We start from the raw sequence: 18,084 nt of genomic DNA on the forward strand, positions 1-18,084 counted from the left end.
TCACAGCGGGTGACAATGAGCCGAAAGGGCCTTCTTCCTCATTTCACAGGAGAGGAAATCCAGCTGAAATCAAGTGAGGTGCTCGAACTCACCCAGCTATTGAGGGGTGTCTCTTACCTCCCAGGATCACACTTGTAGATTCAAAAGTAGCTGTTCCTTTTATTCAGCAGAGCCTGAAAGTAGTGGCTCTGCCTCAGGTTCCCTTATTTCCCCTCGGCAATGCGTTGATCCCATAAATGTTTATCCAATGCCTACTGTGTGCCAGATACTGTTCCAAGGGGCCTCGGGGAGGCTATGGTGAACAAGACAAAATTTCTACTCCTTGGAGTTTAAAGTCTGGTGGTAGAGGCAGATCATAACAAGGAAACGAATAAATGAGCAAGATAATTTGAGATACTAATGTGAACAAAATAAAATCGAATGTGTGAAGGTGTGGAGGGAGGCTGTTTTAGATGGGGTGGGCAGTCAGTAAAGCTTGGAAAAATGGCATTTCCTCTGAGTAGTGAATGAGAAGATGGAAGGAGAAGGACACAGACAAGGTGGAAAGGCCCTAAAACTGAATGTTTGGCATGTTCTGGGAATAGAAACACAAGACAAACATTTAGTACCTTTTCCTCTGTAAAATGGGCATGAAAGATTAGTATGGAGTTGTTAAAATAATGTGTGTAAAGTACAATGCCAGAGACAGAGTAAGTGCTCAATGAAGGTCATCTATTATTAGTATCATTTCTTTGTGCTAGGACAATATGCTAAGGCTGAAAGAAGGCTATGTGAGAATAAACAGTACCATCCTCCTCAGAGGTTGCCAAAACCTGCTTTCGATTTCAAAGATAGAAATTATTTCAGAGAGGGATGGTAAGGGAGAGCTTGCTCTGTGGTGAATCTGAGCTGGGTGGATGGATTTAATAAATAGACAGTGCCATGCTTAGAAAGAAATGTAATAGTCATACATATTCATTACTAAGAAAGAAAGAATGAAAATAAATGAATTAAACATTCCATTCATATAGTTAGAAAAAGGACATTAGAATAACACAAGGAAAGCAAAGGAAGAGATTAAATAAAGGAAAAGAACATAAATCAACAGATTAGAAAACCTAAGAAACAGAAGTCACAAAAGAATGAAACGTGTGCTGGACAAGCACAAGTTACAAAACACTGGAAAACCTGAAGGTATGGAGAAAGTACTTCTAATCTCCAAAGCTGGGAACATTTGAACTTGTAGTGACAAAAGAGACCTGAAAGAAAATCCCGGGGAAATTTGGCTTAGAAAGAAATGTTCATACAAACAAACAAAAAGTTAGCTGAGGAATCATGCTGTCATTGGGGAGGAAAAGCTGAGTGTTGTGGTTACATCAACAGGCCCCACAAAGCACTAGCTAACTGCAGCTTTGTTCAAGTTTGTTGATTACGAATGAGTGACTTACTGCCAAACTGTGGGAAATCTCCTGGCAACTCTGCCTCGCACAGTCATTTCACCATACACAGGTATTTGTGTGGGTTGGTCCTTCACTGTTTACCTTGCCCCAATGGCAAAGACACTGAGTTCCAAATAATACAACAGAAAGTGTGAGTCAAGAAGAGATTTAAGAAGTACTTGTATGTTGAGGCTTGCCCTCTAGGAATCCTGAAGAGGGCAGGATCTGAAGATGCCTGAGATAGAAGACCGTGTGGACAGAGGCCCAGCTGTGCGAGTCATTCCAGCCATTCCAGCTGAGCTGCCAGTTGTAGCCACATGAGTGAACCCAGGGGTAGGTGGATTAGACAGTGGAGAAAGAATTTTTCCCTGAGCAACTAGAAGAATAGAATTGTCATTAACTGAAATTGGGAAGACTGTAGGAGACATAGGTTTGGGGAGAATATTAGAGTTGTGTTGGGGTAAGTTAAGTTGGAGATGCCTTGGGAAATCCAGAGGGAGTTGACAAGAAAGCAGTTAGATGTACAAATTTTGAGTACATAGGTGAGGTCCAGGCTGGAGATAAAAAAATTGTGAGTTGTTGGTATATTTAAATTCACGAGATAGTATAAACTCACTTAGGGAGTGAGTTCAGATGAGAGGAGAAGTAGTCTGAAATCTGAGTTCTGGGGTTCTCCAACATTTGGAGGATGAGGAGGAAACAATGAAGGAGGCTGAGAGGGGAGGCAAGATAGTTAAGAAGAAAAATGGGTGAGTGTAGTGTCTTGGAAGTCAATGGAATGTGTTTCAAGAAGGAAGGAATGATTAAATGAGTCAAATTCTGCTGATAAGACTGAGAAGTGACTGAAAATTATTTCTAATTGTAAAAAAAAAAAAACCCACAACCCTATAAAATAGATTATTTTTCCTTTACAATGTATAGATGAAAAAATCTGAGGATAGTTTTGCCCAAAATCCCATAGCTATTCAGCAACTGAAGTAGTGATTTCAAAAAATGCTAGATAAAATACAGAAAATGCTTTCTCTGAGGGGAAACTTCTGGGAGCAGAATTCAAATTGTCCAGAACAAGGATATTAGGGGGAAAAGAAAGAGAATATCTAGACAAAAGTGGGTGAACAGAACAGAGGAGGCAGAAGTCAGAAAATACAAGGCCATATTTTTTAACACCTTGCAAAAGCAACAGAAGAGGGAGCCTTAGAGCTAAGATAGTTTTATTATAACGTTCATTTGGAAGGATAAATAAGCAAGAATATCTGGGAAAGCCCTGAAAAAGAAGAAAATGAGGAAAGGCTAGCCCTACTAGTTATTAAAACATTATAAAGTCCATATAAAAAGAAGATTATATTGGCACATGAATACATAGATCAATAAAACAGAATAGAATATCCAAAAATAAACCTAATTGCATCTGGAAATTTAATATGTGATAAAGGTGGCATCTCAAATCAATGGAGGAAAAACACCATCTTCATAAATAGTGTGGAGATAAATGGATAGCCAGTGGAGAATGATACAATCATATGTGTTTCCCCACACAACATGAATTCCAAATGGATCAGAGATTTAAATTTTTGAAAGAAATAAAACTATATAAATAGTAGAAGAAAATAGGAGCAGATTCCTGTATAAGGAAGGAATTGGGGAAACTTTTCTAACTCAAAATTTAGAAGCAGTAAAGGAAGAGACTGAAATTTGGACTGTACAACAACAACAACAACAAAAAATTTTTGCCTAGCAAAATAAGAAGACAAATTACAAACTGAGAAAAATATTTCTGACTTAGATAAAAGATTAACGTCCAGTAGTGTGTTCTGGAGGGGAGGGTGAGAAGGAACCCTGATTCATAGCACTTGCCAATTCCTATGGTGTAAGTACTCCCACGATAGCAGATTTTAAGTTGCCAAGATGACATCAACTGTACCTATGTGACATCAACTGGCTCACAAAATTCCTGAAAATTTAACAATCAGCACCTGTAAGCCAGCACTGGCCAGTTCCAGCGCACCACTGTAAATATCCCTAATATACAACGGGCTGCACAAGATGGAGAAGAAAAGGAAAAGCACCCTGTGGAAAATAGGCAAGAGATACAAACGCAGTTCACAAAAACAGAAATGAAAATAAAGAACCCTTAAGTATATGAAAAGATGTTCAGTCATACTTATAATAAAATATATGCAAATTAAAACTACAGTTAAATACTGTTTGGCAAAAATCTAAAAGTTTGACAACATAATGTCTTGACAAGGTAGTCAGGAAACAGGCACTTTTATATTTTGCTGGTGGGAATGTAAAAATGGTACAATACATGGGGAGGGAAATTTGGCAAGACCTAGCAAAATTTCATGTACATTTACCTGTTGATGGAGAAATCTCACTTCTAGGAATCTAGCCTGAAGATACACTGGCAAAAATACAAAAAGACATATACATAAGGTATTCAATGAACACTATTTGTAATAGCAAAGACTAGAAACAACACCAATGTCCATCCATCACAAAATGGTTGAATAAACTAGGGTCCAGTCACATACTGGAATACTATACAGCTGTAAAAACAAATGAGAACTATCTCTATTTACTGCCATGATATGATCTCTAGTGAAAAAAGCAACACGGCAAAACCGAAGGTAATGTACTACCATTTAACTAAAGGAGGAGGAGGATGTGAATATATCTTTATATTTTAAAAAAATAGAAGGATAAAATAAAAGCAAAGTTAAAAACAAACAAAAAAACCATCCTGATTAGGGGAGAGAGGGAGTGCAGCAGAGGGACAAGGATGGAGGTCAGACTTCTCTGATTATACTTTGGTTTATAGATTTGATTTTGCTAATTATACAACAAGATTTAATCTTTAAAAAAGTTTTCAAAAGCAAGCCCTAAAAGTCAAAGGCAAAATGAAACAAACGAACCTGGTTGTGTAATGACCTGGTTCTATTTTTGTCAATTGCTACTGTTCCTTGAATAGCCTGCATAAATCTGAGTAGCTTCCTTTGGTACTGAGGTAACTCATGTTCTGAAGTTTTCGATGGAATTTTCCATACCAAACTCACATATCTAACTTTGGCATTTCTGCCAGGTGACAAATACTATAACCTTGACCATGGGACATACTTTCTTGCCTATTTTCACCTAGCCTGAGGCATTGCTTGTCCTTTGAGACAAAACTACTCCTTTTGTAGCACTGGCTTTCCTTCAGAAGTGAGCCATTGTGTTATTCTAATAACGCCCCTTCAGTTTTGAAGCTGTGGTCCATCCAGGGCATTTCTGTCCCAGGACCCAGGGGTAAGGTAATCATATACCTATGAGGGTAACTCTGCTCCTTGAAATTCAAGAGTTTCCTGGATCACAGGATTTGGAGTTGCACACAGCTAAGTTTGACTCTCACAAACTGAGGGACCTTGAGCAAAATAAGTAACATCTCTTAGCTTCAATCACCTCGTTTATAAACGGAGAAGGGTAATAGCAATCTTATGGGGTATTTGTGAAATTTAAATAAGATTATGTATGTAAAATGCCAGGCACATACTAGGTGTTCCTTCTCTTCCCCTGGTTCTGCTTTCTTCCTTTTTTTTCCCACCTTCTTTTCATTCAATCTTCCCTCCACCTCTTTCCTTCATTAAACAAAATGAATTAGACTAGGAAACTTTTAAGGTTCTTCTCAAACCCCAAGATCCTTAAAAATATTGATGGAATGCAATGCATTTAGATGGGAGCTTGGCTGCTAAGATTAGAAATTCAAAGATGGGTATAGTAGAAATGTGGGTTTAGAGGTCATTAGTGATTTTAAGTGAAGAGGAGTTTAGAATCTAAGAAAGCACAGGGGAAAGGGTTCCTTGGTGGAACTATTTTAGAGTCTCAAAATATTATAAATTCTGAAGATTTGTCGGGGGGAGGAGAAAGTAGTCAAGTGAAGGAAGGAGGGAGGGAAAAAGAAAAATAGGAAAGTTAAGGAGGAGATTAAAATAAGAAAGGCAGATAACAACAAGTGTTGGTGAAGATGTGGAGAAATTCAGAATTCTCATACATTGCTGGTGGAAATGTAAAATGGTACAGTCATTTTGGAAAACAGTCTGCCAATTTCTCCAACGATTAAACATAGAGTTACCACATAACCCAATTTCACTCCTAAGTATATACTCAAGGGAGTTGAAAACACACGTCCACACAAAAACTTGTACATGAATGTTTATAGCAGTACTGTTCATAATAGCCAAAAGGTGGAAACAACTCAAATGTCCTTCAACAGATGAATGGATAAAGAAATGTAGTATATCCATACAAGGGAATTTTACTTGGTCATAAAAAATAAAGTACTGATGTATGCTATAATATGGATGAACATTGAAAACACACTATGGTAAGTGAAAGAAGCCAATCACAAATGACCACATATTATATGATTCCATTCATAATGTAAATCCAGAATAGGGAAACCTATTTCCTGTCTAGAGACAGAAAGTATACTAGTGGGCTGGGGAATACGGCAGGTAGGGGAATAGGCTGATAATAGCTAACGGGTACAGAGTTTCTTTTTGAGGTATCACAATGTTCTAAAATGGACTGTGGTGACTGTTGCACACATCTTTGAATATACTGAAAACCATTGAACTGTACACTTTGAGTGAATTGTTGGTGTGTGAAATATATCTCAATAAAGCCGTTTAAAAAATCAATGTAATTCACCATATTAACAGATTAAGAAGAAAAACCACATGATCATCTCACTAGATGCAGAAAGATCGTTTTACAAAATTCAACACCGATTTATGATTGAAAACTAGGAATAGAAGGGAACCACCTGAATCTGATCAATGGCATCTATATAAAAATACTTCTACACAGAAAGGAAACCATCAACAAAAGGAAAAAGCAACCTAGTCAATGGGATAAAATATTTAGAAATCATATATCTGATAAGGGCCTAATATCCAAAATATGTAAAGAACTCTTACAACTCAATGGCAAAAAAAACCAAACAATCCAATTAAAAAGTGGGGAGAAGATCTGAATAGACATTTTTCCAAAGAAAACATACAGATGGCCAACAGGTACATGAAAAGTTGCTCAATATCACTAATTATTAGGGAAATGCAAATCAAAGCCACAATGAGATATAACCTCAGATCTGTTAAAACGGCTATTATCAAAAAGACAAGAAATAACAAGTGTTGGCCAGGATGTGGAGAAAAGGGAATCCTTATGCACTGTTTGTGGGAATGTAAATTGGTGCAGCTACTATGGAAAACAGTATGGAGGTTCCTCAAAAAATGAAAAATAAGGCCGGCCCCGTGGCTTAGCAGTTAAGCGCACGCACTCTGCTGCTGGCAGCCTGGGTTTGGATCCCGGGCGCGCACCGACGCACCGCTTCTCTGGCCATACTGAGACCGCGTCCCACATACAGCAGCTAGAAGGATGTGCAGCTGTGGCATACAACTATCTACTGGGGCTTTGGGGGAAAAATAAATAAATAAAATTTAAAAAACAAAATGAAAAATAGAACTACTATATGATCCAGCAATTCCATGTCTGGGTATTTATCCAAAGAAAACAAAAACACTAACTCAAAAAGATATCTGCACCCCCATGTTTATTGTAGCATTATTTACAATAGCCAAAATGTGGAAGCAACCTAAGTGTCCACTGATGGATGAATGGATAAAGAAATTGTGGTATAAACATACAGTGGAATATTACTCAGTCGTAAAAAAAGAATGAAATCTTGCCATTTGCAACAACATGGATGGACCTCGAGGGCATTATGCTAAGTGAAATAAGTCAGACAGAGAAAAACAAATACTGTATGATCTTTCTCATATGTGGAATCTAAAAAATAACAATAACAACGACAAAACCCAAGCTCATAGATACAGAGAACAGATTGGTGATGGTTGCCTGGGGGTGAGGGGGAGGGGAAGCAGAGGAGGGAGAGAAATGGGTGAACAGGATTAAAAGGTAAAGAAAAAAAATAATAAAGTTGCCTTCCTGATTGAAAATAAAAAGTAGATGCACTGGTTAACTCAAGTGTGTTCCATCCATATAATGAAATTCCATGTAGCAGCATTCAGAAGGAGGGAGGAGGAAAACAGAAGGAGGAAGACTTTTTATACTGATACTAAATGCTTTCCAAGATGTAAGCAAAAATAAATAAATAAATTTTAAAAATTAAAAAATAAAATCTATCGGAGTGATGCAACTCTAAAACATTAACATAATACCTATACATATAGACATGTGGGTAACTGTTGAAATGAGAAAATGTAGGACATTAAAAATATATATATATGGGCCAGCCCCAATGGCCTAGTGGTTAAGCTCGGCGCACTTTGCTTTGGCAGCCTGGGTTTGGTTCCCAGGTGCAGACCTACACCACTTGTCTTTCAGTGGCCATGTTGTGGCAGTGGCTCACATACAAAAAAGAGGAAGATCGGCAACAGATGCTGGCTCAGAGCAAATCTTCCTCAGCAAAAATAAAATTAAAAAAATATATATATATATGTTCTTTGCATGCACATGTGGACTATTTACAATGACCACGTTATAAGCCACAGCAGGATTCAACAAAGTGCCGAAGAGCTAATAGCATTCCAAACAAAACAAAACACAAAACATAAAGTTAACATCATACTTAATGGTGAGTGTATTCTCCCAAATGTGGGGAAGAAGACAAAGATGTGTGCTCTCATCATGTCTCTTTAACATTGTTCTGAAGGTCCTAGTCAGTGCATTAAGGCAAGGAAGATTGGAAAGGAACAAACAAAACTATCTTATTCACAAATGAGCATGTATGTAGAAAATCCTAAGGAATCTGCAAAAAAGCTACTAGAATTAATGAGTTCTAGTTGTAGGATTCAAGGTCAAATACAAAGAAACAACGGTATTTCTATATACTAGCAACAGACAATTGCAAATAAGTTTTTTAAATGCCATTTGTATTAATATTAAAATAATAAAATATTTAGGGGTAAATCTAACAAATTGAATGCGAGAACTGAATACTGAAAACTACAAAACATTTCTGAGAAAAACTACAGAAGACCTAAATAAATGGAGAGACATAACATGTTTATGGCATCAAAACACTCAATACTGGTACAATGTTAATCCTCCCCCAAATCATCTATAGGTTTAACATAGTCTCAATCACAATCTTAGCAGGGTTTTTTTGTTTTGTTTTGATAGAAATTGACAAACTGATTCTAAAATTTGTAGAGAGATACAAAGAATCTAACCAATCTTGAGAAAACAAAATAATGTTGAGAAGAAGAGCAAAAGTGGAGAACTTTACCTGATTTTAAGATTTACTATGGGGCTGGCCTGGTGGCGCAAGCGGTTAAGTACACGCACTCTGCTTCAGTGACCCAGGGTTGGCAGGTTCAGATCTCGGGCGCGCACCAACACACTGCTTTTCAAGCCATGCTGTGCCAGGTCCCATATAAAGCAGAGGAAGATGAGCACGGATGTTAGCTTAGGGCTGATCTTCCTCACAAAAAAAATAAAGAAAGAAAGAAAACAAACAAAAAAAGATTTACTGTAAGACTACAGTGATTAAGACACCATAGAGTTGATGTAACTATACATATACGGATCAATGGAAAGAATACAGTCCAGAAATAGACTCATCTGTAGGGTGAAATTCATTTTTTATAAAGGAGAAAATGATAGTCTTTTTAGTACTATTCCTGGAATAATAGGATATCCATGTGGAAAAACATGAGCTCAATTCTTACCTCACACCATACACCATAATTAACTCAAAATGGATCTTAGACATCAATGTAAAAGTTAAAAATTATAAAACTTCTAAAAGAAACCTAGAAGGAAAGCTTTGTGACTTTTGTTTAGGTAAAGATTTCTTAGGACACAAAAAATATGAACCATAAAAGAAAAACATCATAAATTGGACTTTAGCAAGAATAAAAAAAGACAGTGTTTAAAAAATGTAAAGGCAAGACACAGACTGGGAGAAAAATCTTTGCAAAATATGTATCTAATAAAGGGCTTGTATCTAGGATATGTAAAGACCTCTTACCACTCAATAATAATTGAGTTTACACAACCTGATAAGAAAATAGGCAAAAAATTTGAATAAATACTTCATCAAAGAAGATATATGATTAACAAATAAGCACTTTAAAGATGCTTAACACTGCTGATCATCAGGAAAATGTAAAATAAAACTACAATGAGATACCAGAATAGCTAAAATTAAAAAAAACAAAAACAGGTAACACCAAATATTGATGAGGATGTGGGGCAACTACAACTCTCATACATTGCTGATGTGAATACAAAATGGTACAGCTGCTCTGGAAAACAGTTTGGCAGTTTCTTGTAAAGTTAAATGCATACCAACCATAAAACTAAGCAATCTCCCTCCTAGTATTTACTCAAGAGAAATGCAAACATATGTCCTCCATTAGTCTGCTCTGCTTGCCGTAACAAAATGCCATAGGACTGAGTGGCTTGAATTTTTATTGTTTCAGGGCTCTGGAGGCTGGAAGTCCAAGATCAAGGCGTCACCAGGGTTGATGTCTGGTGAGAGCTCTCTTCCTGGCTTGCAGATGGCCACTTTCTTACTGTTTTCTCACATGGCTTTTTTGTGTATGTACATGCCACCCTAATGGGTGTGCTGTGTTGATTTTTTTTTTCCTTTTCACAGATTATCTTTAGTTCATGTCATTTCAAAATAAAGTTAAAATATCCAAAATGACTGAGTTCCTTGTCCACAGCTTCAGAAGCCCAAAATTAAAAACCCAATATAATGATAGTAACCAATCTCAATTCTTTTTTTTTTTTCTTCTTATTTTTGGGCTTTACTCTTTTTTTTAAACAATTTTATTGACGTGATTCACATACCATTTAAAGTGTTCACTTATTTAAAGTGTATAATTCAAGGTTTTTAGTATATTTACAGGGTCGTGCAACCATCAGGACAATCTAATTTTAGAACATTTCATCCCTCCATAAAGAAATCCTGTACCCATTAGCAGTCAACTTGAAACACTTTTCAAGTGTCTTTATTACTGCCCTTGGCTGGTTTTCGAAAGGCTCAGCCTAGGGGGGCGTCTTCCGCCCTAGCTTCAGTCTCCCCACAACTGCTCCTATGGCTGGTGCGCACATTGTCTGATACATATCTTTGAACTTGCCCTTCTTTGTTTTCTTCTCTCTGCATTTAGGAATACAGTGGATATCTCCACAACATCCAGTGCCCTCTCCCCAACTTATGTAGCAGCACGCATAGGTGGAGCTCCAGATCCTGGAGAAGGGAGGTTCTAACTAAACTGCACTTGAAATCTTTACTCTTTCTATACTTTTAGGTAACTGAGCCAATAAATTTCTTTTATTCTTTTCCTTTTTTAGGGAGGCCCATGAGCTTGCATTTTTTTTTTCTAAACACAGTGTATTTCTTTTCTTCTTTAAATTATTTTATTGAGGTCATAATGGTTTATAACATTGTGTAATTTCAGGCGTACATTATTATTTATCAGTTTCTGTATAGACTGCATCATGCTCACCACCACTAGTCTAATTTTTGTCTGTCAACATATATATGTGCCCCTTTATCCCTTTTGCCCAGCCCCAACCTCCTTCCCATGTGGTAACCACTAATCTGCTCTCTTTATCCATGTGTTTGTTTATCTCCCACATATGAATGAAATCATACAGTGTTTGTCTTTCTCTGTCTGGCTTATTTTTCTTAACATAATACCCTCAAGGTCTATCCATGTTGTTGCAAATGGGATCATTTTGTCTTTTTATTGGCTGAGTAGTATTCCATTGTAGATATATACCACATCTTCCTTATCCATTCATCCATAGAAGGGCACTTGGGTTGCTTCCACGTCTTGGCTATTGTGAATAATGCTGCAATGAACATAGGGGTGCATAAGTCTCTTTGAATTGTTGATTTCAAGTTCTTTGGATAAATACCCAGTAGTGGGATAGCTGGATTGTATGGTATTTCTATTTTTAATTTCTTGAGAAATCTCCATACTGTTTTCCATAGTGGCTGCATCAGTTTGCATTCCCACCAGCAGTGTGTGAGGGTTCCCTTCTCTCCAAATCATCTCCAACATTTGTTATTTTTTGTGTTGGTGATTATAGCCATTCTAATGGGTGTAAGGTGTTATCTCATTGTAGTTTTGATTTGCATTTCCCTGATGATTAGTGATGTTGAACATCTTTTCATGTGCCTGTTGGCCATCTGTATATCTTCTTTGGAAAAATGTCTGCTCATTTTTTGATTTGGTTGTTTGGTTGTTGTTGTTGTTGAGTTGTATGAGTTCTTTATATATTCTGGGAATTAACCCCTTGTTGGATACATGATTCACAAATATTTTCTCCAAGTTGGCGGTTTGTCTTTTGTTTTTTTTCTTGGATTCCTTTGCCTTGCAGAAGCTCTTTAGTCTGGTGTAGTCCCATTTGTTTATTTTTTCTTTTGTTTCCCATGCCTGAGTAGACATGGTATTCAAAAAGTGCTGCTATGACCAATGTGGAAGAGCGTACTGCCTGTATTTTCTTCTAGGAGTTTTATGGTTTCAGGTCTTGCATTCAAGTCTTTAATCCATATTGAGTTACTTTTTCCATATGGTGTAAGATAATGATCTACTTTCATTCTTTTGCATGTAGCTGTCCAGTTTTCCCAACACCATTTATTTAAGAGACTTTCCTTTCTCCACGTATGTTCTTGGCTCCTTTGTTGAAGATTAGCTGTCCATATATGTGTAGTTTTATTTCTGGGCTTTCAGTTCTGTTCCATGGATCTGTGTGTCTGTTTTTGTGCCAGTACCATGCTATTTTGATTACTGTAGCTTTGTAGTATATTTTGAAGTGATGCCTCCAGTTTTGTTCTTTTTTCTCAGGATTACTTTGGCTATTCAGGGTCTTTTGTTGTTCCACACAAATTTTAGGATTCTTTGTTCTATTTCCATGAAGAATGTCATCGGGATTCTGATTGGGATTGCATTGAATCTGTAGATTGCTTTAGGTAATATGGACATTTTAGTTATGTTTGTTCTTCCAATTCACGAGCATGGAGTATCTTTCCATTTCTTTATGTCATCTTTGATTTCTTTCAATAATATCTTTTGTTTTCAGTGTATAGGTCTTTCACGTCTTGGTTAAATTTATTCCTAGATATTTTATTCTTTTTGCCGTGATTGTAAATGGGATTGTATTCTTGACTTTTTTTTCTGCTAATTCATTATTAGTGTATAGAAATGCAACTGATTTTTTTAAGCTGATTTTGTACCCTCCAATTTTGCTGTAGTTGTTGATTATTTCTAATAGTTTTCTGGTGGATTCTTTAGGGTTTTCTATATATAGAATCCTGTTGTCCACAAATAGTTGAGAGTTTCACTGCTTCCTGTTCAATTTGGATACCTTTTATTTGTTTTTCTTCCCTAATTGCTATGGCCAAAACCTCCAGTACTACTTTGAATAGGAGTGCCAGGAGTGGGCAACCTTGTCTTGTTCCCGTCCTCAGAGGGATGGCTTTCAGTTTTTCACCATTGAGTATGATGTTGGCTGTGGGTTTCTCATACATGGCCTTTATTATGTTGAGGTACTTTCCTTCTATACCCATGTTATTGAGAGTTTTTATCATAAATGGCTGTTGGATCTTGTCAAATGCTTTCTCTGCATCTATTGAGATGATCACGTGATTTTTATTCCTCATTTTGTTAATGTGGTCTATCACATTGATTGATTTGCAGATGTTGAACCTTCCCTTCATCCCTGGTATAAATCCCATTTGATCGTGGTGTATGATCCTTTTAATGTATTGCTGTATTCAGTTTGTCAATATTTTGTTGAGGATTTTTGCATCTATGTTCATAAGCGACATTGGCCTGTAATTTTCCTTTTTTGTGTTGTCCTTGTCTGGCTTTGGGATCACAGTAATGTTGGCCTCATAGAATGAGTTAAGAAGTATTCCATTTTCTTCATTTTTTTGGAATAGTTTGAGAAGGATGGATATTAAATCTTCTTTGAATATTTGGTAGAATTCTCCAGAGAAGCCATCTGGTCCTGGACTTTTGTTTCTTGGGAGGTTTTTGATTACTGTTTCAATCTCTTTACTTGTGTTTGGTCTATTCAGATTCTCTATTTCTTCTTGATTCAGTTTTGGGGCGTTGTATGAGTCTAAGAATTTATCCATTTCTTCTAGGTTATCCAACTTGTTGGCATATAGTTTTTCACAGTATTCTCTTATAATCCTTTGTATTTCTACAGTATCCATTGTAATTTCTCCTCTTTCATTTCTAATTTTATTTATTTGAGGCTTCTCTCTTTCTTAGTGAGTCTGGCTGAAGATTTGTCAATTTTATTTACCTTCTCAAATAACCAGCTCTTAGTTTCATTGATCCTTTCTTCTGTTTTTTTAGTCTTTATTTCATTTATTTCTGTTCTAATTTTTATTATTTCTCTCCTTCTGCTGACTTTGGGCTTCATTTGTTCTTTTTCTAATTCTGTTAGGAGTAGTTTAAAATTACTTATTTGAGATTTTTCTTGTTTGTTGAGGTGGGCCTGTGTTGGTATGAATTTCTCTCTTAGAAACACTTTTGCTGCATCCCATAAGAGTTAGTATGATGTACCAACTTTTTCCATTTTCATTTGTCTCCAGGTATGTTTAGATTTCTCCTTTGATTTCTTCATTGATCCAGTGGTAGTTCAGTAGCATGTTGTTTAGTCTCCACATATCTGTGACTTTTCCAGCATTCTTCTTATAGTTGATTTCTAGTTTCATGGCATTGTGCTTGGAAAAGATGGTTGATATGATTTAAATCTTCTTAAATTTATTGAGGCTTGCCTTCTTTCTCAACATATGGTCTATCTTTGAGACTATTCCATGTGCATTTTTGAAAAGTGTGTGTTCTGCTGTTTTGGGATGGAACGTTCTATATATATTAAGTCCATCTGTTCAAGTGTTTCATTTAAATCCACTATTTCCTTGTTGACTTTCTGTCTGGAGGATCTATCCATTGATATAAGTGGGGTCTTGAGGTTCCCTGCTATTAGTGTATTGCTGTTAATTTCTCCCTTTAGGTCTGTTAATAGTTGCCTTATATACTTTGGTGCTCCTGTCTTGGGTGCATATATATTCATAAGTGTTATGTCTTCTTGGTGGAATGTCCCTTTTATCATTATATACTTCCCCTCTTTGTCTCTCATTCCCTTTTTTATCTTGAAGTCTACTTTGTCTGATATAACTATGGCAACACCTGCTTTCTTTTGCTTGCCGTTTGCTTGGAGTATCATCTTCCAGCCCTTCACTCCGAGCCGGCGTTTGTCTTTAGAGCTGAGATGTGTTCCTGGAGGCAGCATATTGTTGGATCTTGTTTTTTAATCTATCCAGTCACTCTGTGTCTTTTGATTGGAGAACTCAATCCATTTACATTTAGAGTGATTATTGATATATGAGGGCTTAATACTGCCATTTTATCTCTTGTTTTCCAATTGTTCTATATTTCCCTTGTTTCTCTTCCCTTGTATTTCTGACTGCTATTTCAGTTTGGTGGATTTCTGTGATGGTTTTCTATTTATGATTTGTGTCTCTGTTCTGATTTTTTGTTTAGTGCTTACCATGAGGTTTGTATAAAAGATCTTGTAGATGAGATAGTCCATTTTCTGATAGCCTCTTATCTCCATTAGCCTAAGCAGTTTCCATCCCTTTCTTCTTCCCCTTCTAAGTTATTGTTGTCACAAATTATTCTGTTTTGTGTTGTGAGTTTGTGATTAAGATGAACTGTTTATCGTTATTTTTTACACTTCCCTTCCCTTTATCTTTTATGTTATAGTTAATTGTTTGCTAACCTGTTCTGATAGAGAGCTGCAGTTTTCTGATTTTGTCTGTCTATTTATTTCCTTGCTCAAGGCCTTGTAAACCTTTGCCTTTTTGTTTCAAGTATGAGGGCATCTTTGATCATTTCTTGTAAGGGAAATCTAGTGGTGATGAACTCCCTCAGCTTTTGTTTATCTGGGAAAGCTTTTATTTCTCCATTGTGTCTGAAGGATAGTTTCACTGGATAGAGTATTTTGTCTTTCAGTACTTTGACTATATCATTCCAATCTCTCCTAGCCTGTAAGGTTTCTGCTGAGAAATCCACTGAAAGCCTGATAGGGGTTCCTTTGTAGATTATTCTCTTCTGCCTTCTTGTCCTTAATATTTTTTCTTTGTCATTGACTTTTGTCAGTTTTACTAATATATGCCTTGTAGAAGGTCTTTTTGCATTGATGTAATTAGGAGTTCTATTGGCTTCATATACTTGTAAGTCCAGTTCCTTCCCCAGGTTTGGGAAGTTCTCAGCTATTATTTCTTAGAAAAAGCTCTCTGCTCCTTTCTCCCTCTCTTCTCACTCTAGAATACCTATAAATCTTATGTTGCATTTCCTAATTGAGTTGGATATTTCTTGAAGAGTTTCTTTTTTTTTTTAAGTCTTAGTTCTCTCTGTTCCTCTACCTGAAGCATTACTGTATTTCTGTCCTCTAAATTACTAATTCTGTCCTCCACAATGTCAGCTTGCTTTTTAAGGTTTCTAGATTGTTTTTTGTCTCATTCATTGGGTTCTTCAGCTCCAGAATTTCTGTTTGGTTTTTTTTGGTAGAGTTTCAATCACTTTGGTGAAGAATTCCTTCTGCTCATTAATTTTATTCCTGAGCTCAATGAACAGTCTTTCTGAGTTTTCTTGTAACTTGCTGAGTTCTTTCATAACAACTATTTTGAGTTCTCTGTCATTTAGATTGTAAATTTCTGTGAGTTCAGGATTGGTTTCTGGAGACTTGTCATTTTCCTTCTGCTCTGGAGTGTTGATGTAGTTCTTCATGGTGTTTGATGAAGTGATCCTTTGCTGGAGCATAGTGGTAGTATCAGGTCGCAGATTTCACCTGCCACCTCCTGGGGGGGGGCGGGCAGGAGTTGTGTTTTCTGAACTGGCTGCATCTGCTGGAAGTTGTGCCAATAGGGCTCATCTGCATTTGCTCGCTGGCTGCAGCCACTTGGCAGGTCACACATGCATGCGCAGGTGCTTTGGTGTGGAACCACTGCACTGGGGACTGGCAGAGCTGGTGCCCTAGGCAGGAGGGTGGGAGGGGTGCTTTCTTTCATGCACGGTCCTGCTCTGAGCTCATGGGCAGTTCACCTGGGTTGTGGGGGTGCCCACGCAGTGGCTGAGCCATGCCGCTCGGTGTGGAGCATTCCCATAGGCCGGGCTGCACTCCAAAAGTGAAAGTGTTCACACACGGGCCTGCCTGCTCCCCTGCCTCCTCTTACAGTTGTGCGCTGGCTGCTGCATGAGGACCTGCGACTTACATCACTGCTGCTAAGGAGGGGGAAGGGATCCACTCACCTCTTTCCACTCCTTCCCAGGAATCCAGTACCCCCATCCTCAGATGTATGGCTGTGGGGGTCTCTCACATGTCCTGTTGTGCTTTGTATGGAATCCTCTGTGGGTTAATGAATATCCATTTGGTTGTAGCTTAGGGGGAAGAGACTAAGGAACGGCTCAGTCTGCCATGATGTTGATATCATTCTCTTTTTTTTTTGTTAAATGAGGAAAGTGGATTTTTCTCAGCTTTTTTTTTCAACTTTATTGAGGTATAATTGATAACATCATCTTTTTATTATTCATGTTGATCAATTCATTTTTTGTTTCAATTAGTATCTACCGAGGGTCAGGAATGGTTCTAGGGATATGGCAGTGAACACAATAAAGCCCCTACACTCACGGAGTTTTCCTTCTAGTGGGTGGGAGGGGAAGAGGATAGCAATGAGTGCTGTGAAAAAAATAAAGCCAAACAATAATAATAGTAATAAAGCAAAGGAAAATTTAAATCTGCAGATAATTCTTTTAAATATAAACATCTCTTTTCAGTCAATATTTGCAACCTCCACCTCATCAAATATTCCCTACAGCAGCATGAGGTGATAAAGAATGAAGTGCAAATTGGAAGAGCTGAGTCTTAGTCTTGGTTCCATCACTAATTGGCTCTGGAGACCTGGGCAAGTACTTAACCTTTTTGATCCTCACTCTTCTTCACAGTAAAATGGAGATCACACTTGTCTCAGAGTGGGTGGTGAGGCTCTTAGCCATGAGCACGCACTTTATCATTATGTGAATGTAAGTCTCTGTCTACAAATAATCTGTTAAGGCAATTCCTGTAATTTGAAATTGAAATTCTTTCTCTTTACCAGCCCTCCATATTGGCTCAAGATTTTAAAGATTGCTATTAAAAGGCAAATGTGTTAGCACATTAAGATACTATCACCTAGTGGATAACTTTTTAAAAGTTAATTACTCAAACTAGTCCCAGCAGATAGCAGAACTGTGATGCTCTGGGGCACAGTGAGGATTTGGATGTAACAGGAAGGGCTTCAAGAACAGCCTGGTTCCTGGCTGTTGGTGCTTTTAAAGAAAACCCCTGTACAGAAAAGTGGGCGAAGGGACCCTCAAGACAAACCCAGGCATCTTTGCAGTTTTGCCTTGGGCTTGTAGTTCAGTTGTCCAGAGAACAACACGGAATATGTGGATAAACAGGTAAAGAATCGTTCCCAGCAAGCACTAATTGATGAGCAAAAGGGAAAAAGATTAACTCTGTTAGAATCTAATCTGTCCTAAATATTTCGCGAGTTTCCTCCAGGAAAGGCCCACAGTGATGAATGGAG

Source organism: Diceros bicornis, chromosome 22 (assembly GCF_020826845.1).
Source record: "Diceros bicornis minor isolate mBicDic1 chromosome 22, mDicBic1.mat.cur, whole genome shotgun sequence".
Lineage (NCBI taxonomy): Eukaryota > Metazoa > Chordata > Mammalia > Perissodactyla > Rhinocerotidae > Diceros > Diceros bicornis.